The following is a 27068-nucleotide window of genomic DNA, read 5'->3' as shown; positions in this document are numbered from 1 at the left end:
TGAGGCAAGACCGTACCGCCCTGACTTCCTTCAGTGATGGACTATGAGAGCTATAAAGTAAAATAAACCCTTTTCTCCCCAAGTAGCTTTTGGTCATGGTATTTCATCAGAGCAATAGAGACAAAGCTAAGACAGAGAACGAGGATGGGGAAGAGAAAGACAGAGCTACTCCACTGACTGAAGCAATGATCTAAGGCCATTTGAAGTAAGGATCGCTGTCCACACCATGAGTTCCCCACAGTAGATGCTGCTCTGAAGTCTGTTTCTATGCCAACTAGGATGAAGACCTCAAAAGAGCCAACTTGAGGCCACACTGTACTGGGGTTATTAATGAGATGGGGAAACGATTGCGTTTGTCATGTCTCATGATCACACAGAGGTAATTTACAGTTTAAGTCTCAGTGAAAAATTGCTATAGCTAGAGTCCTAGCTTCTGGCTCATAATGCTATGCACCTAAAGTCTCATGAATCTCCAGAGCTTGTGCATGTGATTTCAAAGCCTTCCTTAGAGTCTCCATGCCATTCCAGCGTGAAGCTCCGTTTGCACAGCTACCTGAATTTCAATTAATGTATGCAAGCGGTGCCATCCACATCGAAGGGCACTCCTGCCCTTGGGACCTTTTTAGGTACCTTAGTGGTGTTGCAAAATACTGCCCCATTGGGGACGTGGTCAGTGCAGCTCCACAGAAGTTCTGTTTGAACCCCAAGGGTGAATTGTTACATTATCTTAATATATACAATTAAAATGAAAGTACAGCCCTAGTAGTCCATTTAACTGAGGAAGGTGTAAATTGTAGGCATTTTAATGCGTAAAACGTTGGCAAGAATGCCATGACTAAGCAGATAAAAAGTTAAAACACCCGCTGAGAAATTCTTTCCCCCACTACTTCCATAAATAGTAACTATTTGACATGCAGAATCGAAGTCAGTCATTATCGGGGAACATTACTTCTGATCTTTTTCTTTGCATGGCTGATTTATTCTCCTACCCTGTCAAAGGAAGACTTTTACCTCAAAAATATCCCCCCTTTTAACTTTCCCACTTCTTTATCCCCCTTGACAGGAGGATGGCGGCAGCTCTATCGAATGGCAACAAGCTGGGATATGTTGTTAAATTTTAATCATGCCCCTGCCTGTGAAGCTGATAATTGGGGATGGTTTAGCAGGGATACTCTGTCAGCCTCTATAAATCCCCTGCCAAGGAGCCCCTGGAGTGGGGCTCCAGTGTGACTTTAACCTCAGCTCAGAATAGATTTTACAATAAAATGATCCAGGACCCAAATGCCACCAGCCCAAGCACCCTTGGCCACATGTTGAGTTTTCTTTCTTCTTTCTTTTTAGCCAGAGGGACAATTAAAATTTAGGCACTAACAGGCCAACCTTCTTTATCAGAGACCTAGCCCCTATCTCCTCTGCTTTGTTCTGTCTGGTAAAGATCCCTTCTCAAAAACTAGTCATGGGGAACAAGGAGGAGGTCAATGGAAACTCAGCACTGTGCTCAGCTCTGCTGTGCATCTGAAAATGCCTTTAAAAAATCAAGTCTGTTAATTTAACAAAACAAAACTGTCTCTCAATTTCCTTCTACTTTTCTCACCGACAAGTGGATGGTAACAAGTGTTCTCTCTGCTGGTCCACATCTAAGGCTTCCCTATGAATTAGTGTTCTCTGTGGCTTGGAACTCACTGGTCCAGTCGTGATCTTTTAAACTTTTTGTGTGAATTAGCATCCTCAGTGTCTAAAGGCTGTCTGGTAATTGTCACCTACATCTTTTCCGCTTTTCATCCCATCTCTGGAGAGTTCTTCCTTTGCTCCCATCTCTGAGCGCCGTCTTAACAAAGTTCTAAAGCTGTGGAAGCAATCCCACTGCTGGAATGGGTCTTAGAAGCATCAGAACTCAGTTTCCAGTTCTTTACTTTTAAAAGAAACCTTTGGCAACAAGGTAACCGAGAGCACTGGAAGTAGCTTGTAATGTCAGTGGTCAATGTGACCTCACTGGTCAAAAACTCCAAAAGAGACACCCATTCCTGGCACTGGACTTTTTTGTTTGTTAGCCTGTGGTGCCTAGCAGTGGCATTATTGTTGTGTTACAGGGTAACTTCACTTACACTTTCTGTCTGTCTGTCTGCCTGTCTGTCTGTCTAGTGTAATATATATTATAGGAAGCTTCTGTAGCAGTAACCTTCCATATGCATTTATGAAAAGAGAGAGAGAGAGAGAGAGAGAGAGAGAGAGAGAGAGAGAGAGAGAGAGAGAGAGAGAGAGTGTGTGTGTGTGTGTGTGTGTGTGGTGCTTGTATGGATGTCAGAGGAGAGCACTCTGGAATTAGTGTCCTTCTTTCACTATGGGTTCTGGTGGTTGAACTCAGGTCATTTCAGCTTGGCAGCGCACATATTTTCTCACTGGGTCATTTTGCCGGCCAGTGTTATCTTCATGTTTATCTATTCTTTGTTTGTTTGTTTCGAAGCAGGGTTTCTCCATGAAACAGTCCTGGCTATCCTGGAACTCACTCTGGAATCTCACTCTATAGCCCCGTCTGGCCTTGAGCGCGCAGCAATCCTCCCACCTTCCCCCACTGAGTACTGGGATTACAAGCATGTACCTGATGATTTCCTTTTTTCTTCATATGTATGTGTATTCACGTTTTGATGATCAACACCATAGGACTCATTGAAACAGCTCTTGGCTCAGCAAATTCCTGGCTGCTGTTATTCTTTTCTTTCTTTCTTTCTTTCTTTCTTTCTTTCTTTCTTTCTTTCTTTCTTTCTTTTTTTTTTTGAGAAGCCTATTTTAAAGCCCTTTCAGATTCCCTCTTTTAACAGTGTTTATTGAGTTCCTGTTATACACCGGGTGCCATCGTTATAGAGAAAATGTGGCAGTCAACAGGACAAAAATCCTGCACACGTAAACGGATCTGGTCTGCCTGTAAACTGGATGAAACCCACCCAGTGGGTCTCAGAAGTCCCTGTTTCCATGTCCTTGTACAAGTCAGGAAGGCCAAGTCCTGGGTCAGGGCCAGGTTCAGAATGGTTTCATGGGTGGCATGGAAGTGAAATTGTAAGGACTGGAGAATTAAGGAGGCTCCCAAGTTATCTTAACTGGCCCCGTGGGGTTGGTGACTCATTCTTGATAGGTCCTGTTTTATTGGCAGGGGTCTCGTGCTTTGTCATTTTCCCCCAAAGAAGACATTGTATAATTTTCAAGTTGTTTAATCTCTCAAAGCAAATGAAGATTTTTGTCTTATGCAAAAGTTTGAGAGTCTAAGAGTACATGGGATAGGACACTAACTTGGAAGGTAATCCCACCCCCATACTGGGCTCACATGGATAGTTCTGGATGTCATTAAGCCGCTGTCTGTCAACATGAACAAGGTGTGAGGCTGAATAAGTCTCCATGTTACACTGATGTTTGCCAAACTCCCTTTACTTTAATATCTCCCCACCAGAGTTCAGGACTAATTCACAGGAAAAGACTCCTTGCATAATAGTCTAGACATTGTCCTGACTATGGGTGCCATGACAATGGGTGGAATTGTAGATTTTTCTGGAAATGTTGTGCCCCACTCCCTCCTCCCTTCTCTGTGTCCCTAACGGTCACTTCTCCCATCTTCTCATGTCTTTGTTCAAAGATGTCGTGAAACTTAGGTTGCTATGAATATTTTAATTTCCTTGTGAGGGAGAAGCTCTCCTGCCTAGTTGTAGGCCTTTATGATAGTGATGCTAAGCCCGCTGTCACAACATGGTGACTCAGGAAAAGCAATGATAACAGATGCCCAGGAGGCAGTAATTTGTATCTGTATTTGGTTCCATGGGGAGCACAAAGCAGTACATAGTGTCCTCTAGGTTCATCCAGGATGTAATAAATCATAGGATTTTCTTTTCTGGGGCTACACAGTATTTCACTATAAACACTGACAAAACTTGCTAGCTTCTTTTCTATCAGTATATCTAAACTCTGCAGCTTGATGAATACATATCAAAGGTTGCTATGTTTCTTGGGTGAATGGCTCCTTTATCCATTATGGAAATTCTTTTTTTTTTTTTTTTTTTTTTTTTTGGTTTTTTGAGACAGGGTTTCTCTGTATTGTTTTGGAGGCTGTCCTGGAACTTGCTCAGTAGACCAGGCTGGTCTCAAACTCACAGAGATCCACCTGCCTCTGCCTCCCGAGTGCTGGATTTAAGGTGTGCACCACCAACGCTGGGCTCCAATATCGAAATTCTTACTTGTGGTTCCACCCGTCATGGTTACCTACAGTCAACTGACATCTGGGAATGGCTGACATTTGCCTTGACTTTTTCAAGAGAAGGACATTATAGTCCTTCTCACTACAGTTAATTGTTGTAATTGTACAATATTACTACTGGCTTTAAAAATTAACTGTCAAAACTTAAAGTCATATTTTATCATTGGTACGTATACAGGGCTTTACACCCAGTAAGTATTGTCCTCTATGGTTTCAGGCATCCACTGGAGGCTTGGACTGTATCTCCAGTAAAGAAAAGGGAGACTATGACAGGTTTCTTGAGGTTATTTCTCCTTTATGATAAATTTTGTGTAATCTGACCAGCATTAATCATTTTCTGCTTCCTACATGCAGGTGCAATGTAACCAGCTGCTTCTGTTTCTCTTACCTCCTGGCTCCAGGTCTAGTAACCACCAGTTACTCTGTGACTACGAGTTAAATCTTAGTTTATATATGTAAGTGAAATCAGTTTGTCTTTTCACGAATACCTTATTTCACTTAACATAGTGTCCTCTAGGTTCACCCAGGATGTAATAAATGGTAGGATTTTCTTTTCTGGGGCTAAACAGTATTCCACTATAAACACAGATACCACATTTCCTTTATTTTCACCCTTTTAGGTTGGTTCCATATTTTGGCTTTTGTGAAGTACTTGCACATAATTGGCTAGGATATAGGTTGGTATAGCCATTATGGAACACAATGTGGAAAATAATAGTTAATTCCTTAAAAAATAGAAATGAAAACCTACAATGTGGTCCAATGATGACCCTACTGTGCGGTATATATCAGTGATGGCTGATCTTCATTGTCTAGTTGACAAGGCCTAAAATCACCATAGAAACGTCTCTGGGAATGTCTGAGAGTGTCTCCAGAAAGTTCAATGGAGAGAGGAAGACCCACCCTAGACATGGGCCATACCATCTCATGGTGTGGGGTCCCAGGGTGAATAAAAAGGAGAGAGCAAGCTGAGTGCCACTACTCATCACTATTTCCTGACTACAGGTGCAACGTGAAATGCTACCTAAGGTTCGCACCAACCACCATGCCTCCCCTGGCACGATGATGGCATTCTCTCAAACTGAACCAAAAATAAACCTGTCCCTTATCAAGTTGCTTCTTGTCAGGTATTTTAGTTACAGCAATGAGAGAAGAAACTACCACAGTATTCAAGGGAGACAAAATCAATATGCCAGACAGTATCTGTGCTCTATGCTCATTGTAGTACCATGATGTAACTACAGCATCTACCTCATTCAACTCTGATTCTGTGGTTGTTTGAACTTCTCAGTGCTTCATTAGCTATTTAAAAGCAAGTGCCCCAGTGCTTTGTGGTGTCTCTAGTGCTGTTATGGTTTCCCTTAGTGGTCATTAGTGAATACTGAATCAACATGGCTACCGTGGCTACAGGAAATAAAGTCAACATGGCCTCCTTTGGGCTGCCGGAAAAGGGATCATCCTTTCCTTTACAGGTGTGCAAAGGGCTGCCAAAAAGGGATCATCCTTTCCTTTACAGGTGTACAAATAGATTTGTGGTTCCACCTGGTAAATATAAACCACAGGTTAGGAGGTGTTTAGTGCTTGGACTTTTGCAACGTTATTAGTGCGGTGAGCAAAGGAGAAAGGGGAGGCACTTGCTTATGTACCAATTGTATTGTAACAACACAAAATATGGTAATGACTAATGTTTCTGTTCACTGGCTAAATATCAGCTACTTAGTAACTATTCTATCTCCAGTATTCTAACATCATTAAACATTCAGGATATTTTTATGATCTCATTTCACAGATAGGGAAAGTAAAACATAGAAAGTCTAGTGATCAGCCTGTAATAACATGGCTTCTAAGTGGCAGAGCTGAAATTTGAAAACACATAGTCAGGTCAAAAGTTCCCCAGTGCTTTTAACTGCTATACACTGGCTACCTCAAGATGACATCACTTAACTGTTATAAGTTCTCTGAGTTTTAAATACTCTAAGCATAATAGTAATAATTAATAATAGTAATAAATAAATGAAAAGAGGAAGCACTTAAATGTAGTAGGTCTTTCTTGGGACCACCAGCTCCCAAATAAACAACTGAGTAACACTACATTGTGTAAATGCATCACATTTCTTTATCCATTCTTTAGTTGAGACATCTAGGTTATTTCCAGCTTCTGGCTGTTATGAATAAGGCTGCTATGAACATATTTGAGCAAGGGTCCTTGAGGTAGGATGGAGCATCTTTGGGGTATGTGCCCAAGAGTAGTACAGATAGACCTTGAGGTAGATTGATTCCCAACTCTCAGAGGAACTGCCTGTTCTGAGGAACTGAGGGAATATTGATTTCCATAGTGGCTGTAAAGTTTGCACTCCCACCAGCCATGGAGGACTGTTCCCCTTGCTTCACATCCTCTCCATCATGAGTTGTCACTTGTGTTATAGTTCTTACCCATTCTGACAGGTGTAAGATGGACTCTCAAAGTAGCTTTTATTTGTATTTCCCTGATGGCTAAGGATGTTGAGCATTTCTTTAAGTGTTTCTCAGCCATTTAAGATTCCTATTTTCAGAATTCTTTGCTTAGATCTTACTCCATTTTAAAAATTGGATTATTTGTTTTGTTGATGTCTAGTTTCTATGTATTTTGGATATTAGCCCTCTATCAGCTGTGGAGTTGGTGAAAATCTTTTCCATTCTGTAGGTGGCTATTTCATCCTGTTGACAGTGCCCTTTGCTTTACAGTTTCATGAGGTCACGTTTATTAATTGTTGATCTTACAGCCTATGCTACTGATGTTCTGTTTATGAAGTTGTCTCCTGTGCCAATGTGTTCAAGGCTATTCCCTGTTTTCTCTTCCATCAGGTTAGTGTATCTGGTTTTGTGTTGAGGTCTTTGATCCACTTGGACTTGAGTTTTTTTCAGGGTTATAAATACAGATCTATTTGCATTCTTCTACCTGCAGACACCCAGTTAGATCAGCACCATTTGTTGAAGATGCTGTTTTTTTCCATTGTTTCTTTCTAACTTCTTTGTCAAAAATCAGGTGTCCATAGGTGATGGGGAAGTCCTGTGTATATGTCAATAAAGTACTGTTGGCCGATAGGGAAGCAAAATAGGTAGGACTAGGAGTTGAGGAGGACTCTGGGAAGGAGAAACACAGGGAGCCATCATGTAGCTGCCATAGGAATAAGGGGTCAGGCACTTTTGGGCATGGCTAGGGACATGACTAGACACCACTCTGTGTCTAGTCATGCCCAAAGTGGGTGTGGTTAGCGGCGTGGTTCTGCCCTTTCGTTACCACATCCATATGCATCTTTAGAGCGCCACATGGCTAATGATGGAGTCCTAAGTTTCTCCCTACACATAGGTATGTGATTTATATCTGGGTCTTTGATTCCATTGATTGATGTGTCTGTTTTTATGCCAATACTGTAAGATTTTTTATTACTATAGCTCTGTAGCACTGTGGGAGCTCCATCCCTTTAAAATTAGGGATGATGATACCTCTAGAATTTCTTTTATTGTTCAGGATTGTTTTAGCTTTCCTGGGTTTTTGTTTTTTCTATATGAAATGGGGTATTGTCTGTAAATAATTGTGCTGGAATTTTGATGGGGACTGCATTGAATCTGTAGATTGCTTTTGGTTTGATGGCCATTTTCATTATGTTAATTCTACCAATCCATAAGCATGAGTGATCTTTCCACCTTTTGATGTCCTCTTTAATTTCTTTCTTCAAAGACTTGAAGTTCTTGTCATACAAGACTTTCATTTGTTTGGTTAGGGTTACTCCAAGGTATTTTATATTGTCTGTGACCATTGTGAATGGTTTTGTTTCCCTGATTTCTTTCTCAGTCCATTTGTATATAGGAGGGCTACTGAGTTAATCCTGGACCCAGCCACTTTGATGAAGGCGTTTATCACCCGTAGAAGTCCCCTATTAGAATTTTTGGGGTTGCTTATGTACACTATCTTATCATCTTCAAAAAAAGATACTTTGAATTCTTCTTTTCTAGTTTGTACCCCCTTGATCTCCTTTAGTTGTCTGACTATTCTGACTAGAACTTCAGGTACTATATTGAATAGATATGAAGAGCATGGACAACCTTGTCTTACTCCTAATTTTGATGGAATTGCTTTGAATATCTCTCCATTTAATTTGATGTTGGCTGTAAGCTTGCTGAACTTGCCCTTATTATGCTTAGGTCTGTCTATGATATTCCTAATCACTCCAATACTTTTTTCATGAAGGGATGTTGGATTTTGTCAAAGACTTTTTGAGCATCTAATGAGATGATCATTTTTTTCCTTTCAGTTTGCTTATATGGTGGGCTACATTGACTGATTTTTATATGTTGAACCATCCCTGTGTCTCTGGAATGAAGCCTACTTGATCATGGCAGATGATCTTTTTGATGTGTTCTTGGGTTCAGTTTGAAAGTGTTTTGTTGAGTATTTTTGGATCTATGTTCCTAAGGGATACCGGTCTGTAATTCTCTTTCTTTATTGAATCTTTATGTGGTTTGGGTATCAGGGTAACCATGATCTCTTAAAATGAATTTGACAATATTCCTTCTGTTTCCATTTTGTGGAATAATTTAAGGAATATTGTGTGGTAGTTTAAATGTAATTGACCCCCATACGCTCATAGGGATTGGCACTATTGGGAGTTGTGGCCCTGTTGAAGTGGGTGTGTCCTTTTGAAGGAAGTGTGTCATTGTGGGGGTGGGCTTTGAGGTCTATTTTGCTTAAGTTTCAGTGTCAGTGTCCACTTCCTGTTGTCTTCTGATCAAGATGTAGCCAGCACCATGCCTGTCTGTACACTGTCATGCTCCCCACCATGATGACAAAGGGCTGAACCTCTGAACTGTAAGCTGCCACTTCAATTAAATGTTTTCCTTTTTAAGCGTTTCTGTGGTCTTTTCACAGCAACAGAAACCCTAATAAAGACATACTGGTATTGGGTCTTCTTTAAAAGTCTGGTAGAATTCTGAGCTAAAACTATCTGGCCCTGGGCTTTTCTTTTCTGGCTGAGTGACTTAATGACTGTTCCTATTTTACTAGCGTTGTAGGTCTATTAAAATTGGTGATCTGATCTTGCTTTAACTTCAGTAAGTCATTTTAGTCCCATGTTGAGTGCCAAAATGTTGTTTTCTTTCCTCTTTTGGCTCTTTGCTCTTTGGGTTCTTTGTCTTTTGAGGGTCCACCACCCAGCTCCCAAATAAATCACCCACACAGAGGTTTCTTAGTTTGGCTCGTTTCTTGCCAGCTTTTCTTAACCTAAATTATTCCATCTACCATCTGCCTCTGGATTTTTTCCTTTTCTTACTGCTGTATACCTTACTTTCACTCTTATTCCGTGGCTGTCTGGGTGGCGAGGTGGTGGCTGGCCCCTGACACCCACCTCTCCTTGTTTTATCTTGCCTCTTCTTCTCCTTCTCCTTCTCCTTCTCCTTCTTCTTCTTCTCCTCCTCCTCCTCCTCCTCCTCCTCCTCCTTCTTCTCTTTGTTCTATCTATTTATTCTCTCTGCCTGCCAGTCCCTCCTATCTTTCTCCTGCCTCACTGTTGACCATTCAGTGCTTTATTAGACCATAACATGTTTTAGATGGGCAAACAATCACAGCTTCACAGAGTTAAACAAACACAACATAAAGAAGTGCAGCACATCTTCACATCGCTAAACAAACACTCCAGAGCATAAACAAATATAACACCCACTCCAACAAAGCCATACCTCCTAATAGTGCCACTCCCTGTGACCTTATGGGGGCCAATTACATTCAAATTGCCACAAATACCCTTCTTGCAGACACATCTTACTTGTATTTTCTACTAAATTGTTTAAACACGACCATCATGGTTATTTTACAGTTCCTGTCTGGCTGATAGGTCTAACAGTAAAATAAATTATGGGTCTATCTGTGTGTTGGCTACTTTGCTATTTAAATATACTCTCTAGTCCTTTTTTTTCTGTGAGCTGGAAGTTCCCTGGCATATTGAAAACTTTATGTAAATGATAAATTACCTGTGCTGTGGCTGGTTATGTTTGTGCCCTTCTGGGTCCACTAGGATTGAGGGTGTGGTCCACAGGGTGGCATTACTGGGATGTGAGGGACTTGTAGGGCAAGGCCTCATGGGGAGGTCCTTAGATGGTTGGGGATGTGCCCTTGGGAGGCAGTTCTCAGGGTGGGTCTAGAGCCTGGAGATTTTTTTTCTGTCCTGGAGGGAGATGTAATCCCTGGGCTGCTCCTGTTCTTGGTTCCCTATATTTGCCACTTCTCATTCTCTGTGAGCCCTGAAGTGAGGCAATGAAGGGCAGACCTCTTCAAGCCTACCCTATGTATTTGGACTTTGAGCCTCATAGACCATGAGCTAAATTTACTGCAAAATTAGCTGGTACCAAGGATCTCACTGATGCACAGTTGAAATGTTCACAGGGCTCTTGAGTAGGCCATCAGTAGCTAAGCACAGCTAAGCTTTAGTGAGTGCTGCTTTGGGCCCTTCGGTTCCACCAGTGCTGGGATATTGCTGTGTTGTGCGTGGTGTGTGACCTGGGTTCCCACAGGGATCTTAACAGCATACCAGGTCTTCTGGCCCGAGGCATGTCTATTTCTCTTGGCCTTATTCCTCTCTAGTAGTACTCACTGCAGATGAGGCTTTGGTGAAGGCCTCCAAGTTTAGAGTAGTCTGTGGTGAGGGCCTCTGAATTTCTTGAAAGAAATATTCAAAGAGGGATGTATCTGGCTGACCTGCCTGATTGTAGGAGAAGCAGGAATGATGGGATCCATGAATGATTGGCATTGCTCATTTTCTTAAGGGTGTACTACTTTCCTTTAGATATTATCTTTAGGGAAGAGAGGCTTACCAGCTTGTGTCAGAGAGTTCTGCTCTATTGTTCTTTGAGTGGTTGAGTGCCTAATTAGGCCTCTCTAATTCCTTCATAGTGACTGGGTTAGATAGATTCTATCTGTCTATCTGTCATCATCATCATCTTCATCATTTGCCTATCATCTGTCTATTATCTAGCTATCTACTTTCTATCATCTATCTGTCTGTCTATCTGTCTGTCTATCTATCTATCTATCTATCTATCTATCTATCTATCTATCTATCTATCCATCCATCCATAATCTTTCATCTCTGTATATATGAAAGACTGTAGTTATTCCTTCTAGTCAAATCCCCAGTGTATATAGTAAGGCACAGATTCTTTTGATGTTTTATGCTGAATGCTTGTTTGAAACTGGGCTGTTCCTTAGACAGAACTCAGCACTGAAATGCCTCATTTCAATAAAATGCTTCTTGGCTTCATTTAGAAATTATCACTAAAAGCTCTTCCAAATAAATCACATGTGAAGGAGATAAAATTCCTCTAACTCCTGAGTTGCATCTGGTAGAGGTTCTGGCTACTGTTTCCTTGGCTCATTTTGCTTCATGTGGATTGGATGAGACTTGGCAATTTTTCATCACTCATGCGAGGTTCTGTCAATAGAAAATAAACTCTTCCTCTTCTCAGTTGGAACTAATCAAATTTAGGCATCAGCTTCCCAATATATCACCAGGAACATGTATCAAAAGATATCCTGTGGGGTGTAGATGCTTCTGGTTTTGCTGTAAGTGTGCACATGCCTCTGTGTGTGTGTGTGTGTGTGCATGCGTGCGTGCACGTGCATGTGCGTGTTTCCTTCCTTGTTTTCAGTAGATTACAATTGTAAAACGTATCAATTATTTTTATATTGAGAAAACACAGGAGACACATGAATATTTTTCCTCCATAAGAACATAACTTTAAGCCAACTAGTAAATCTTTGTAGTTTCAAAGAATTTAGAAGCCCAATTTTTTTCCAGCAGAAAGAAAATAGGACTATAGATATAAGATAATCTAAAAATATAAATATTACTTTATGATCCATCAATATTCACTGTGACTCATAAACATCAGCCTAGTGATCAGCATAGTGATTTCTTTGTAGATGATGCGGGCTAGCTTTCTATGGTCAAGATGATGGTAACCATTTTGCAAGTAATTTTTTTCTTATTATAAAAAGCCTAGGAGTTAGGCAATATTCAGAGTAGCTAAGAGCATGGATGCATTTATCCTGAACAGGCTGAGCTTTTGCCCTGTAATGTTACTCACCAAGTAGATGATCTTGAGTGAATTGATGAAGCCCTCTGTGCCTCAGTTTCTTCACATATGCAATGGCAGACACACTACTGCCTGCACGTTAGGACTACTGTGAGGAGTAAGTGACGTAATATAAAAAAGCCATGGAGATGACTTGGTATAGAGGTACAAGGGCTGCTGTAAGGGAATCCTGTCTTCATCCTAAGGCAACTGAGGAACTGTTGATGAGAGGTAGTTTCTCTTTTATAGCATTTCCCGTTACTTTAAGCTAAGGAAAATGGTTAAAAAAAATCTCAGCTAGAGGTGTTTATGATATGAATTATTTGTGTTCTTGTTATGGACTCCTAGCATGTGAGAGGAAGCAAAAACAGCGTAAAGAAATATACAATAGAAGGAAAGATGTACCAGGATAACATAAAGCCCAGTGTTGTTTGGAATCAGATGCTGTGCCAAGCCAGATCCTCCCAGGAGGGCGTGTTTATCTAATAGGTGAAGATGGACTGAAAATATTCGTGGTGCTTTTGACTTTTCTGTGAACACCTTTAAATGTACCTCTCCCTTCTCCTCCCCTCCCTCTTCCTCCCCCCTCTCTTCAGTCTCTGCTTTATATAGTTGGCTTTCTGTTACTATAACAAATATCTGGAATGATCAGTGTACAAAGGTTTATTGTGACTTAAGGCCTTAGGGACCAAGTCACAGGCCTGGTAGTGACAGTCTCACTCATGACCAGCTCCATTGCTTTGGGCCTCAGTGGCACATCCGGGGCGAGATGTTTGTAGGGTAAAACCATTTTCCTCATGGCAGAGAAGTGAGCAAGGGAGAGAAGAGAGAGCAGGACCTCTCCATCCCCTAAGGGCACACAGCCAGTGCGGGGAGGACCTTTTACTAGATCCTGCCTCTTGGAGTTTCTACCACATTCTAGGAACACTAAGTAGGGGGACCAGTTCTTTAGTCAAAACCACATATTTTACTAATTTTTAAATCATCTATTATGATGATGATGATGATGTTTGATGTATTTGTGGTCTGGTACACATGCCATAGCATGTGTGTGGAGATCAGAGTCCTACTTCGTAGAGTTAGTTCTCTCCTTCTACCTTAACATGGCTTCTTGTGGTTGAACTTGGGTTGTCAGGCCTGCCCACCCAACCATTTCACTGCCTTCATATTTTACTAATGTTTTTGGTAGATAAGCTTTATTTCCATACAGGAAGTCTTTTTTTTTGTTGAGTTAAGTTTTACAATATCTTTTGCATGCCACAGACTTCGCTATTTATATGTGATCTGGTAGAAGCACATAGCTTCTGAAGTCAGTTTCTACTGTGAGATTTTAAAGACTTAACCTCCCAAGTATTGGTGGAATATTTAAAGAACACATAAATCCAGGCGTCTAGGGGAAGGAGACAATTGATTTATCATAATTTGAAAAGGAAAGAAAACCAAACAGTCATGTGTGTTGATGCTATGGCCTGGGGACCCAACTAAGCCCAATCGATTATCAATATGCTTTAGCTGTTGATAGAGCATTGTGTAACCTTAATCTTTATCAGAGATTTTCTTCTTATCTTTTAGCCTAAGCAATTTTACTTAGAAGTGTGGCAAGAATTGTAATCTGGGCTTTAGCTGCGACAATCATGTACATTTTATTTAATATGATTGTCTGATTTTTTATGCAGAATTTTATCTCCAATATATAGTTTGTTGTGCTCCAACAATTCTTTGCTACATCACCCAATTTGTAATGATGGGAGAAAAAATGAGCAGACACCAGAGAAACATTGAGACCAAGAGTCTCTCTTATTCTTGAGGCAGAGGTTACCATGATGAAACCAAGACATTACAATGTCTGAAGGACCACTAATCTGATTGACCTTCACTGCTGCTTCCTAGAAACATCAGGACGTAGCATGACTCATGGCATGCTCTTCTGAAGGCCAGCATCCACGTGTAGGTATGTCCCTATATGCGTTAAAAGTATGAGATGTTTTAGGTAGGGGAGGGAGAAGGGCATGCCTGTTAGGGCCCGACTGTGACTGTGTGGCCTCAGGCCAGCAGTTTTGTTTCTCTGGTTTCTAGTTTTTCATCTTGAAGATGACAGCAGGGAAAGGGCGTTTCTGTTTAAGCCACCGTCGCAGTTCCTTCTGGCATTCTTATAAATTTTTATAAAACTGCAGAGCTGCTATTCTCTGGAACATTCATGTTCTTCCCACAGCAGGTGAGAACTCTGAGTCTCTGCTTAGTGTTGGGATCTGAGAGGGAATCTTTCTTCCAACCTAAAATGTTAAAAGACAGTCCCTGATCATTCAGTGAAAACCCAGCTACTTATCACTTCTGTTGCTGGTGTTTCTTGTCCTGCCTGGTCCCACCATGCTTCAGCCCTATATAAACATGCTTACACTATATTAATTATGAAATTGTTGGCCGATATCTAGGGCTTCTTATTGGCTAGCTCTGTCTTAATTATTAACCCATAACTACTAACCTATGCATTTCTACATGGCCTTATCTACCAGATAACAAGTGGCACGTTCTATCCTCCCTGTCCCTACAAGGTGTCTCTTTGCCTACCTTTCCCAGAATTCTCCTCATCTTCTAGTACCGCCTATCTTCCTGCCTCTATTGGACAAACAATGTCTATTTATCAACCAATAAGAGAAACATATATACAGAAGGACATTCCCCAATCACACTTCCTTCCTGCATATTAGCACCTTGCTAGAAACTAAAATTCTTCCAAAATTGGTAAGCAAAAGCTGGGGATTCACTGGAAGGATGCAGGAGATCTCATAGAACCTGAATGTGGGTGTGGGGTACTAGTTTCTGGACAGAACAAGTAGAAAAGTCTGACTGATTCATGCTATGCCTCCTCTAGGCTCTGAGAATTCTTTTTGTCTGTTGTCTAGGTGGCCTTCACTTCCCTTTTCTTCAAAGACTGACTTTCCTGTTTTGTGAGTGGAGTGGCCTCTAGCCCAGCTTTGCATGGTTTCTCTGAGAAATGAAGTACAGCAGCTGGGAAGATAGCTCAGTTTTTCAAGGCCATTCCCAAGGAACCATTTCTGTCACCCACGAACATGAACATACACAAGAGACTGCCTGGGGTGGGTTATGATGGCTGCTTACACAGCAGTGGAAAAGTGGTGCTGATACAAAGATAAGAAGTATGTGTATAGTGCTGTCAGTCACAGCCCACAGACTCTCATCCAATGGCGGAAACTTAGCTGGAGCAGATTATAATAGTCAACTAAAGGGAGGTGGGGAAGTCTCTAAGCAGAAAGTGCACCATAACTAGCACGGGGGTGGATGATTTCCAGATGAGTGAGTGTGACAGTGGCCGCTCAGGCTGAGTCATGGGGAGGTAGACAGGTACCTGCCTGGTGGTAGACGTAACAGGCTTTATTTTGGCCACCAACCAGCTCCCAAATCATGTCATGGAGACTTATTATTAGTTACGAATGCTTGGCCTTATCTTATGTTTGTCGCACTAGCTCTTAAAACTTAAATCAATCTGTTTCTTTTCATCTATGTTTTGTACCAGGGATTTTTTACCTTTCTTTTATTTTGTATGTCCTACTCTGTCTGTCTGTCTGCTATCAGCTGCCTGGCTAGCTGGCTCTGGGCATCTCTCTCTCTTTCTTTTTTTGTTTTTTTCAATCTCTCTCTTTTTCTACCTCCATTTATTCTCTCTGTCCACCAGCCCCACCTATTCCTTCTCTGCTTAGCTATAGGCCATTCAACTTTTTATTAGACCAATCAGGTGCCTTAGGCAGGCAAGGTGCACTAGCAACACATCTTTACATAATTAAGCAAATGTAGCATAAACAAAAGCAGCACACCTTTGCAAGGTTAAAAAGTAATATCCCACAACAAACAAATGTAACACATCTTTACAGTAGTTAAAGTTATATTCCACAACAAGTGGAGGGAGTTGGAGGCAGTGTCAAAAGAGCTCTTGTCTTTGGCAACAGTTGTGGTTGCCTTTGGCTTCTATTCCCATGTTTTTAAAAAAGTGATTCTGTGTTAGAAAGAATGTGATATTTAAACACAATGATTCAAACTATTCAAGCCTTTTCATACTAATGATAATACTTTTTAGAAAAATGGCAAGAGTTTTGAGATTTTTAAAAATCATATTTGAATCCTGCATGTTTGTAGAGGCTTGCTATTGATAATATCAAGTGAGTTCCTTTGTATCTATTTGTTTCTTGAAGGAATTTAATATTTAAGAAATGGCATCAGGAGTCTTTGTGGTATGATTGATTTTGTGTCCTGTGGGATGGAGAAACTACTGTGCTATTACTCATACCTAGTAATTGATTTAAGGTTTGAGACTTTAATTTTCTCCTGAAGAACATGAAGATTAATGGAAACTTTCTTATAATCATTTCTGAACATCTACAGCTGGATGTATATGGCTTGAAGGGAGTACTGACCGGTGAGGTCTGAGACATTTGCCCCTTCAATATGGGTAATTAGAAACAAAACGAACACACAGCAATGATGTCTTATGCTCCTGCTCTCATACATGTATTAAACATACATAGCTGGTTTCCAAAGTCTATCTTTCTTCATCTTGATAATTTTAAGATTGAAATGGCAGCTTATTTATGTTAAAAGATGCATCTGAATTCCCTCGACTGGGGAAAGCAAACAGGGCACGTGTTTCATTGGCTCTGCTGGGGAAGATTAGAACAAGGACCATTTATTGAGCATGCATCCACCTGCATCCTTTACATCATTCTTTGAGTACCTGGTGATCTGTAATGCTTAGCTAATTGCACGGTATGGGATTTAACTCCTGCCTGTTGCATCCAGGCAGCTGGCAAATGTTGTGCTGGAACAGGTGATTAAGTGATTGCATGTTGCTGGCCAAGAAAGTAAGCAGAAGCAATAGAAATATATTTTTCTGGCTTGCTCCTTAGGAACTTCTGAAACTCAATGTCTATGTTTCAAGTGAAGTGACAAGCACATTGCAGCATCGGGTTGGATCTACTGTCCATCAAGAAACAGGTTATGTCATTGTTGCACAACAATCTTTGTAGAGCTGACAATTTTCCCAGAATTGGAGGTCTCAGATAAACTTCATGTCTAGTAAATGTATGACATCCTCTTTCAACTTCTCAAAAAATTTGGGTTAATTTTTCATCTCTCTATCACTGTAAAATGCTAAAGAGTATCTGTGTTAAGCCAGAAAAGTAATGCTTCTGGCTGGCACACACCCTGAAAGCCACACTTGCCCTAGGATATACAGAACTCAGGAAATGTTGTATAATTTCCTTGGCAATCACATACCGAGAAAATAGGATGCTTAGGTATTTGAATTTAGACCCAGATTTCGCAGTGTTGTCAGCCCTGTATTTGTGAGGTTGAACCCTTGACAGCTGGGATGTTCAGTAACTGAGATGGTTAATCCTCCACCAAACTGACAGGACTTGGGATGGTGTTTCCAGAAAGGTTAAACTGAAGAAAGACTCACCCTGAATGTGAACGGCACCATCCTATTGGTTGGAGGAAGGAAGACCTGCCCTGGTTGTGAGCGGCGCCATCCTATTGGTTGGAAGAAAGAATAAGGAAGAATGTGGGTGGCACCATTGGTTGGAGGAAGGAAGACCTGCCCTGGTTTGTGGGTGGCACCATGCTATTAGTTGGGAGAAGGAAGACCTGCCCTGGTTGTGGGTGGCGCCATCCTATTGGTTTGAGCACTAGACGGACTGAAAAGGGCAAAGCCTGCTGAGCACCAGCGTTCATCTTGCTCTGCTTCATGATTGTGGCTACAGCTACTTCCAGCTGCTATGCTTTCTCCACAGTGATGAGTGGTTTCCAACAAACTGCAAGACAAAAGAAGCCCCTCCTTCCTTCCCTAAGTGTTTTGGTCAAGTGTTTTGTTATAGCAATAGGAAAAAGTGCCTAACAAAGCAGCCATGGAGAGTGTTGTTTGGGTCTATTTTTCTCCTTATCCCAGTGGGTCCTGCGTGGATTTGGCCTCCATCTGACACATGTTAGATGCTGATAATTTGCTGTAGTCTCACTCACATCATCATTGGGTTGGAGAACAGTGAGAGTCCACGGTGCAGGGCCTTGGGCTTAGCAATTTCCAGAAGCTCCGTTAAACTCAGGTGCAAAACGGGAACTTCATCGCACTCCACCTTCCCTGTAAAGTGCTAACTCGCTGAGGAATTAAACCTGGGTCCTAATAGCGTATGGATTTTTTTTAGATCATTCTGTTCCTCTGGGGGAGAAAAATTATGTGCAACTTTTGCGAGGGCTGGATCTTTTTCAAGGTTATAATTACTTTACAGGCTTTTGGCCAGGATTTTAAAGTGAATGCATGTCTGAACAAGCATTCAGTGTGGGTAAAGTGGTTTTACTGCAGAGGTTTACGGTGGTGAACTGTGGTATGTCGTTTGTTAAGTTTTCTTTCTAAAAAAAAAAAGGCAGCTAATTCAAGTGAGAGGAAAGGGTAACTATGACCTGGTATGCCTCCTGTTTGAAATGAAATGTCCTGAGTGTAAGCGTTTCGGGATGGGTCGGGACAGGAGTGGGTCAGGTATTCTGGCACTTGGGAGTCACAGAATACTTAGTGTTACACAGCTCAGGTGGAAAGGTATCCTGGAGCTCGGGAGCCAAGGACCACCACAGGTTGCAGTAAGCTTAGCAGCTTACAGCCTTGCCTCAGAGAAAGGCTTCTCCGGTGTATCAGCTCCACTCCAGCAGGACAGGGTCTTCCAGCTGGGGATGTTCGCCTAGTGTAGCAGTTTTGCTTGGCAGGAGGTTTCTCGGGCTAAGTTGCTATAGTTCAGCTCTGCTCCTGGGGAGCAGGGAGAGGGGAGCGGGGAGCGGGGAGCAGAGTGTAACAACTCCGATCTGCCGAGGAAGGTTTCCCGGGCAAGTGTTACAGCGCTGCTCGCTCTGCTCTGCTCTGCCCAGGGTCACCTCTGCTCTGTTGCCACTGCAAAAGAAGATCTTCACCCAAAGCTCATCCAAAGGGGTTTATTGGAAGGCAGCTGGACCAGCCAAGCTGAACATACACAGGGCTTATATAGGGATTCTTGGGGGGTGGGGAAGTTTTTCCAGAGTAGGGATTGGTCCGATTTCAGTGCTGAGCTCAGATTGGCTAGAGCTCTGCTCCGGGATTGGTTACTTTTTTACACAGAATTAGGGTCAGATTTGGTTCTGGTTTCAGGGCCAAAGTGTGTTTCTTTCTCTGGTCCTTTTAAGCCTTTTGGCTCCAATTTTAGGGCCAGGGTACATTTCTTTCACCAACTCTGATTCCAGGGACAAAGTGTGTTCCTTTGGCACTGGTTTTAGGGTCAGGGTACATTTCTTTGGTTCTGGTTGCAGGGTCAAAGTGTGTTTCTTTGGCTCTGCTCAGGGTATGTTTCTTTGACTGGTCCCTTTTCCTACACTGAGACCCTATGTTTATACTTTGTATGTTTCTTTTAAATTCTTTACCCTAGAACACACTGTTCCTTTTTCAACCATATTTTAAAATTATTCTTCCGTTGGTCAAATTACCCACCAAAAAAGAGGAGGGAAAGCACATATAAATAACGCAAGTATTCCTCTTGCCCGGAAGAGTGATTTTAGACGCTTGCAGTTTCTCTTCCTGTCCCTGCAGGAAATCCATGTGGTTGGTTACCTGTCTCTGTGAACTATAGCTGGCTCTCCCACAGGGAGCAGACAGAGCTGGGCAGGTGGCAGTTGCCTTTATGCTCAGACCTTGAAAGTCATAACCATCATTTCTATAATACTCTGCTAGTCACATGTGCAATCCCTCATTCATTGTGGGACAGGATTATAGAAAGGCACATGTTCCAGGAAGCAAAGATCATTAGAGGCTTTTTTTCCTCTTCCTCTTCTTTCTAGTCCTTCTCTTTTTGTTCTTGAAACAGAATCTGACTGTGTAGACCAAGCTGGCCTTCAACTTGCAGGGGAGCCTCCTGCCTCAGCTTCTGGGTGTAGGGATTCCAGGTGTACCCCACCATACAGGGCTTGTAGTCCTTCCTTTTACTACATCTTCAACATTCTTCTTGCTGCTTTCCCCAAGTCTTTTGCTTTGCATGACATCTATAAAGGTATTGCTTCTGAAATTTTTCTACCTCCCATCTTCTTTTACTCTGTGAGATAAATGTATTTATTCCACAGTGTGACGATGGTTCATCTTCATTGTCAACTTGACTTGATCACCTGGGAGACACACCTCTGGGTCTGCCTGTGACCTTTTCTGAGATGTTTACCTGGAGAGGAAAGACCAACCCTGAACGTAGGGTGGGGGTACCATCACATGGGGGGGATACTGGACTCAGTGAAAAGGGAGAAAGTGAGCTCAGTCCTGGCATCCATGCCTCTCAGCTTCCTGATGGCAGATGTCATGGGGGCTGCCTCACGATCATGACTTTCCTACCAGGATAGGCTCTACCACCAACTGACAAACCAAAAATGAGCCTTCCCTAAGTTGCTTTCATCGGCCGTTTTGTCACAGTCATGTGAAAACCACACACCCAACATCCCTTCAAACATGTTATGAGAATTTCCTTAGTATGCTTGACATGGTGGGGGGTAAATTCATCTACATTTAAAAACATTGCCATCTCACTGTAGATAACTGTAACTTTTAGGTGATCTTATAATAATGAAAACGCATGAAACATAATGCCATTTACAGCACCTCGCTTGGTTATAGCTATTCAGGGAGTTACACTTCTCAGTTTCTTTTTTGTGTTCTCATTTTTAACATTGGATTTATTGTTAGCCTGGATCCATATTGTGAAGAAGTTCTTTAAATGTCTATGCTTTCACCAGACCACCAGAGCATTTTCTGAACACCTTCAAAAGGAGTAAACCAGTGTTTTTGTCACAGCATCTCCTTTAGGTGACCCTGAGATCCGGGCCCTTCAGTAGACCCCTCAACCTCTGTTAGTTCAAATTTCAGCTTTTCTAAAGGACACTTGGCCTTTATAGAATTAGCCCATGTGTGTAGCTTTGTGCATTAACTGTACCAATAATCCCGTGTATAATTTGGGGTGGTTTCTTTTCTTTCCAGCTTTATGAGCTGGGGCAATCTCTCCTATGTTAGCATCGGAAGGGGTGAACACTGCCCTTCTGGTCATACTGTCATGAGGTCATCCTGCCAGTGGTGACTTGCAGCACCCAACCCCATTTGTGAGACATGCATCCGAGCCATCTGTGATTTGGGGCTCCTTCACTAATATCATATTTTATGCCAGGATGTTTTATGAAACTTGGACATTCCTGTCAGTTGAATCACAAATATTTATTCGACGCTGATTCAATACTGAATTCCAATGAGGAAAAAAAGAATCTCCTAGGGTACTTGAGGAGTGATATCTGGAAATGGAAGCAGTAGGACACACACAAGCACTCTCCCCACCCCACATTTGCCCCCCCCCAGTCATGAACACACACTATGTGTATGGGAGCATATTGTCTTGATACCCATATTCCATACTTGGTAATCCATCTACTACCCACCGTGTTTGTGGAGCTGCCTGACCCAAGTATTCTTAGAGGAGGTTGGATATGGCTAGTTCATTTTTGTTATTTAATTATGCATCTATTTATTGCTTTTTTTTCGAGACAGGGTTTCTCTGTATTGTTTTGGAGCCTGCCCTGGAACTCGCTCTGTAGACCAGACTGGTCTGGAACTCACAGAGATCTGCCTGCCTCTGCCTCCCAAGTGCTGGGATTAAAGGCGTGTGCCACCAACGCCCGGCACATTTATTTATTTTTGAGGCAGGATTTACTGTGTAGCCTAAGGTGGCCTTGAGTTTATTATAATTCTCTGTCTCAGAATCCTTGCTGCTGTGATTATAGACATGCCACCACACCCATCTGGCTCACTGTGCCTTCTTCTTTCAATGCTTACACTTACAAGTTCTTTTTTTGCTGTATATGCACGCACATGTGTGTGTGTGTATGTGTGCACTGTGTTTTAGTGCCATTCTATGTTTTTTCCCTCATTTTTAAAGTTTTTTAATTTTTAATATTTACTCTCTATAGTGGATCGTAAGCCTTGGGCTAAGTTCCCTTTGGTGTTCTTAAGCCTAAGTCTGTGTTTGGCCTTCTGGGACAGTCCATGTGTTAGCGAGCCATCATTAGGAATATTAATGAGTCAATGTTACAACATATCTCCTTTCACTGTAGGAAGAAGAAATTCACTGTTCCATACAGGAAGTCACCAGGAAAGTTAAAAACAAAACAAAGCAACAACAACAAAAACACAACATATGTAAGTTTTGATGTGGATAAGAAAAATACTTTAAATCTAGCTGAATTTGTGAATTCCTGAGATCATAATGGATAAAAGCATAATAGATAGCATTGCTTCAAGAACAAAAGAAAGACAAAGCTCAGCCATGTGACCCAGGGTCTGTCAAGAGCTTACTTAGTCCCTGGGCAAGCGCTATCTGACTCACACATCCCCCAGAGCTGTGCCATATGATATGTGTGATGCGGGCATGTAAGGAAGATTATGCAAATCAGAAATCTGCAGAAGATTTCCAAAAGCAGCTGCCAAGGTGAGGAAGAAGGGTTTCATGGAGGAGCAGCTTTTCAGACTATGTGAGACTACCTTGTGCTAAGACGCCAAGGAGCACAAAATGTCCTCAAAAGCCCCGGCTTTAAATCATTCAAAGGCTGTGAAAACCGATTGTTTGTAATAAGTCTATTACAAACTTAAAAGCAGCGTGATCAGAGAATTGCAAGTGCTGAGCCTCATATCTCCCGGAGGAGCAATAACCCTGTGTTCACTAAATTAGTATGTGTGGTGACCTTTTGGAGCTTAAATACAGCATGTACCAAGAGGCGATTTATCTTTTTTAAAAGGTTTATTTTTATTATTTTGAAATTATGTGTTCATGGTGTGTCTGTGTGAGTACAGGTGTCTGTGGGAGCCAGAAGCACCAGACTTCCTCCCCTGAGTTGGATTTGCAGGTATTTGTAAGTCACTTGACATACGTGTTGGGGATCACACTCTGGTCTTCTGAAAGAACATCATATACTCTTAACCCATGAACTATCTCTCCAGCCTCAGAGACGACTTCTTGTCAAAGTCTTGAAGAGGTTTTTTATAATTGTGCATCCCTAGTAGATTATAGTACACAGCCTGTAGGGAAGGAAGCTGGTTGGGAACTCTTAGCTGGGTGCAGGGAATAGTCTTCAGGCAAATTTGTTTTCTTCTGAGGGAAAACCTCAAGTTTGTCCCTAAGGCGTTTCAACAGAGTGAATGAGGCTCACCTGGATTATCAAGAATAAGTTTTCCTGAGACCTCCAGGGTTCTTGATCCTGTGTTAACAATCTCAGAACATAATTTGGTGAATATGTTTGTGTGAGCTTGGTTTCTTAGATGTATTTGGTTCAATTCACAGCCCTAGCTTATTTAGGGCTAGTTAAAAATGTATATTTGTCTCTTTTGGATTTGAAGCAGAAAGGGCCCAAATTTTGGATCCTCCCGTTTCAGCCTCCCCAGGTACATGGCATCGCACTCAGCTTCAGTAAACATATTCCTTGTCCATTAAGTATTTGAAAAGGATATTTAGTTTTGTGACCCGCCCCGCCCCATGGTTGGGACATGAACCAAATACATCTGAGAAACCAAACTCACACAAACAGAGTTACCAAATTATGTTCTGAGATTGTTAACATAGGATTGAAAGAACCCTGGAGGTCTCAGGTAATCCCCATAATCACGGTGTGGCTTACAGGGCTTGTAATGAAACCATGAGATGTCTCTAGGCAGAAGGATCTGATTGCTAGAAATAGCTATTATGACAGTCTCAGTTGCAGACAGCAGAACAAGAGAAAATAGTAATGCAAATTGCTCTTGAAATCAAAGCAAAATAAATTTAAATAGAAATCATAAAAATACCGACAACAGCAGTCCATTATGAATGTCACGGGGAGCATGTCACAGTTGAAAAGATTAATTATTCAATTCCTTTTGAATTCAGCTGGCGATTGTTTAGATCTGAAATGTTCCTGCAAAGACGCCCGTGTTGAATGAAGGCCTTGGTTTGGAGCCTTGGGTGGGGTGGGGGGGGTGCCAGAGGGGCGGGACCTTGAGGAGGTGGGACCTGGAAGGAGGAAGTTAGGTCATTTGAGTGTGCCCTTGAAGAGGGTATCAGAACTCTCTGGCACTTCCTTCTTCTGCTTGGTATTTCCTAGCTGCTGGGAGGTACCTAGGCAGTTTTCCTCTGCTCCTCACACCTAGGGTGATGTGAGGCTTTATCACAGCTCAAAGGCAACAAGGCCGTGCCGCTATGGACTGGAACCTCTGCCACCAGGAGCAAAAATACTTTTCCTCCTTTGGGTTGATTTGTCTCACTTTGATCCATCGATGGAAAGCTAACACATGGTTTGAAATGTCTTGCTTAGTTTGTAATTTATGGTTTTCTCACAATTTGTGGATGCGGGACACGCGTCCGCTGACTGACACAACCCTGTGGGAGGTTTTGGAAACTGTGAGCAAAACTTTGAAAGTCCCAGTTACCCTGAAACAGCAGAGGGGTTCATCCACACGATGCATACGCCAGACCTTGGCATCACATGCAGGGTCAGATCTGTCACTCTTTCCCGGTTCTGAGTGTCACACACTAGGATCCCGTGGAGACTACGGCCAACGTGTGTGTGTGTGTGTGTGTGTGTGTGTGTGTGTGTGTGTGTGTGTGAGTGTGTGACCTGATGCACATGTGACCTTCGGGTGCGTGTGTGACCTTATGACCTTACCAGCTGCAGGGACTCAGCTTGACCCCGGAGAAGACACACTCTGTCTCTGTGGACTCCCACTTCCTCTCTCCTGAAGCGCAGGAGACACCCAGAAGAGTAAAATGTCCCAGTGCTACCCTGGGTTAGCGGAGGTGACTTTGATTTAAACAGGTAGCCCTGGCTATTCAGGGAGGCAGTAGCTGATCCAAAAATATATTTTCAGACCTGTCATATACTTTAGAGAGAACCTAGGTTGGAGAGATGCTATTATCCCCAGTATAGTGCTGGATGGAAGTCTCCAAAGAGATGTCAGTGAAAACAGGGGTGGGCCAGTGCTCCGGAAACTGCTGTTGAAGAGTGGGGCCCTGTGTCCTCAGAATGGATGAGTGGAGAGTTCCCTTAGGAAGCACTGGAGCAGAAGTGGATGGAGGAAGTAGGGGCCAGAGAGATGACAATTATCCCAGGCTCTGAGAAAATGACCAGCAGGGGTGAGGGTTTGAACAGAGACACCTATGCAGTTCAGGTGGGGCACACTGGAATCGGACTATAGATTTCAGCCGGTCACAACTAGGAGAAAGGATGCGGAATTGTGCAAGAAGACAGGAAGTCTCACTAAAACATGTTTGCTCTTCTGGGAAGAAAAAGAACAGGAACAGAGGACAGTGTGTGTGACCTTGTGGACAAAATGTCATAGGTAAATGCTTTCCGTTCAGTACAGCTTGTATTGAGTTATTCTCGTGGCTGAAGGCTTTAGGTAGGTCGGGGATGCCCGGGGGGGCCTGGCAACCAACTTGTGTCCTGTGGTCACCCTGTCAGAATTCTGAGGAGGTGGGGATGCATTGGGTCAGGTAGAATCATGGGGTCACCCTTACCGTGTGTGACCTGGCAAACTATCGAACCTTTCTGCGCCTCGATTTCTTTATGTGTAAAATGGGAATAACAATAGGGTCTCCCTCATGGATTGTTGTGATGGCGAAAGTGACCGTGCTGTGTTCCGCTGTGAATGTTACGCTCTGTGTTGTGTGTGCTATGACTAAGCTGGGTCCCACCGCTTGCCAAGCAGCGGACCTCTTGAAACACTGCATGCCGCCTGCTATACGCCGCGTCTGGGTTTCCTGTGCTCCTTCACTCTGGGACAGACTCTCACCATCTATCCCAGCCTGACTTTGAACTTGTCCTGTGGCCTGAGGCTCCCGAGTAATGGGAGCTACAGCTGTGCACCACCATGCCTGTCTTCCTGGCTCTGTTACCTATCTGCCTTTGCTGCCATCATCTCATAACTGAAGCAGGTTACGTTCCCGATTTAAATTTCCACAGGTGGCCGGGCAGTGGTGGCATACACCTTTAATCCCAGCACTAGGGAGGCAGAGGCAGGCGGATCTCGGATCTCAGATCTCGGTGAGTTCGAGGCCAGCCTGGTCTACAGAGTGAGTGCCAGGATAGGCTCCAAAGCTACACAGAGAAACCCTGTCTTGAAAAAAAAAAAAAAAAAGAAAGAAATTTCCACAGGCAAGAAAAACAACGGGTGAGGAGGTTACCCATCAAGAACGACAAACGTAGCCTCCAAACCCAGATATTTCTCCACCCGTGCTCGTGTCCATGGTACCATGAAGTCCAGCGTTTTTACAAGAGTGGACCCTGAAGAGTTCCTGGGAACCCCTGGTGGAGGACTGAAGGGGGAGTGTTGTTCCTGGGGCCCTCGGCTGTCTTATAGTACTGCAGCTGAGGGAGAAGCCAATTCAAACTATGCTGCCTCACTAGCCAAACTTCTGAGAAGGGCATCAAGGGTGTGGAGGAAGACTGTGGACGCTTTTCCAGAGTGAGGAATGATTTATCTCATCACTCCACACCAAGACCCTTCAGTAGGACCCTGGCCCCTCTGCAGGGGTGAGATTGAGAAAACTGTTGTTTGACCTTCTGTAAAAGGAGCTTCCTAGCACACACATCAGGGATTCTCAGAGGCAGCTGCTGCTGTCATCTCTAGCAGAAGGAGAGAGTGACA

The 27068-nt window shown here is 42.7% G+C and overlaps 1 long non-coding RNA gene across 2 annotated transcripts in view; it reads left to right on the top strand.

The window, feature by feature from the left end:
- The window catches only part of LOC110341432, a 102262-nt gene extending 79091 nt beyond the window's left edge, over nt 1–23171 (top strand). The window contains exon 3 of one of the 2 annotated variants that reach the window (XR_002383383.2): nt 22508–23171. This is a non-coding gene — a long non-coding RNA (uncharacterized LOC110341432). Of the gene's footprint in view, nt 1–17265; nt 17565–22507 lie in introns of those variants that run through there. The other variant, XR_002383385.2, reaches the window with a different exon arrangement.
- Nucleotides 23172–27068: the final 3897 nt, after the last annotated feature.

Source organism: Mesocricetus auratus, unplaced genomic scaffold, assembly GCF_017639785.1.
Source record: "Mesocricetus auratus isolate SY011 unplaced genomic scaffold, BCM_Maur_2.0 Super-Scaffold_100001, whole genome shotgun sequence".
Taxonomy (NCBI): Eukaryota; Metazoa; Chordata; class Mammalia; order Rodentia; family Cricetidae; genus Mesocricetus; species Mesocricetus auratus.
Note: the sequence above shows the minus strand (reverse complement) of the source record. Positions and strands in the feature narration are given on the sequence as shown.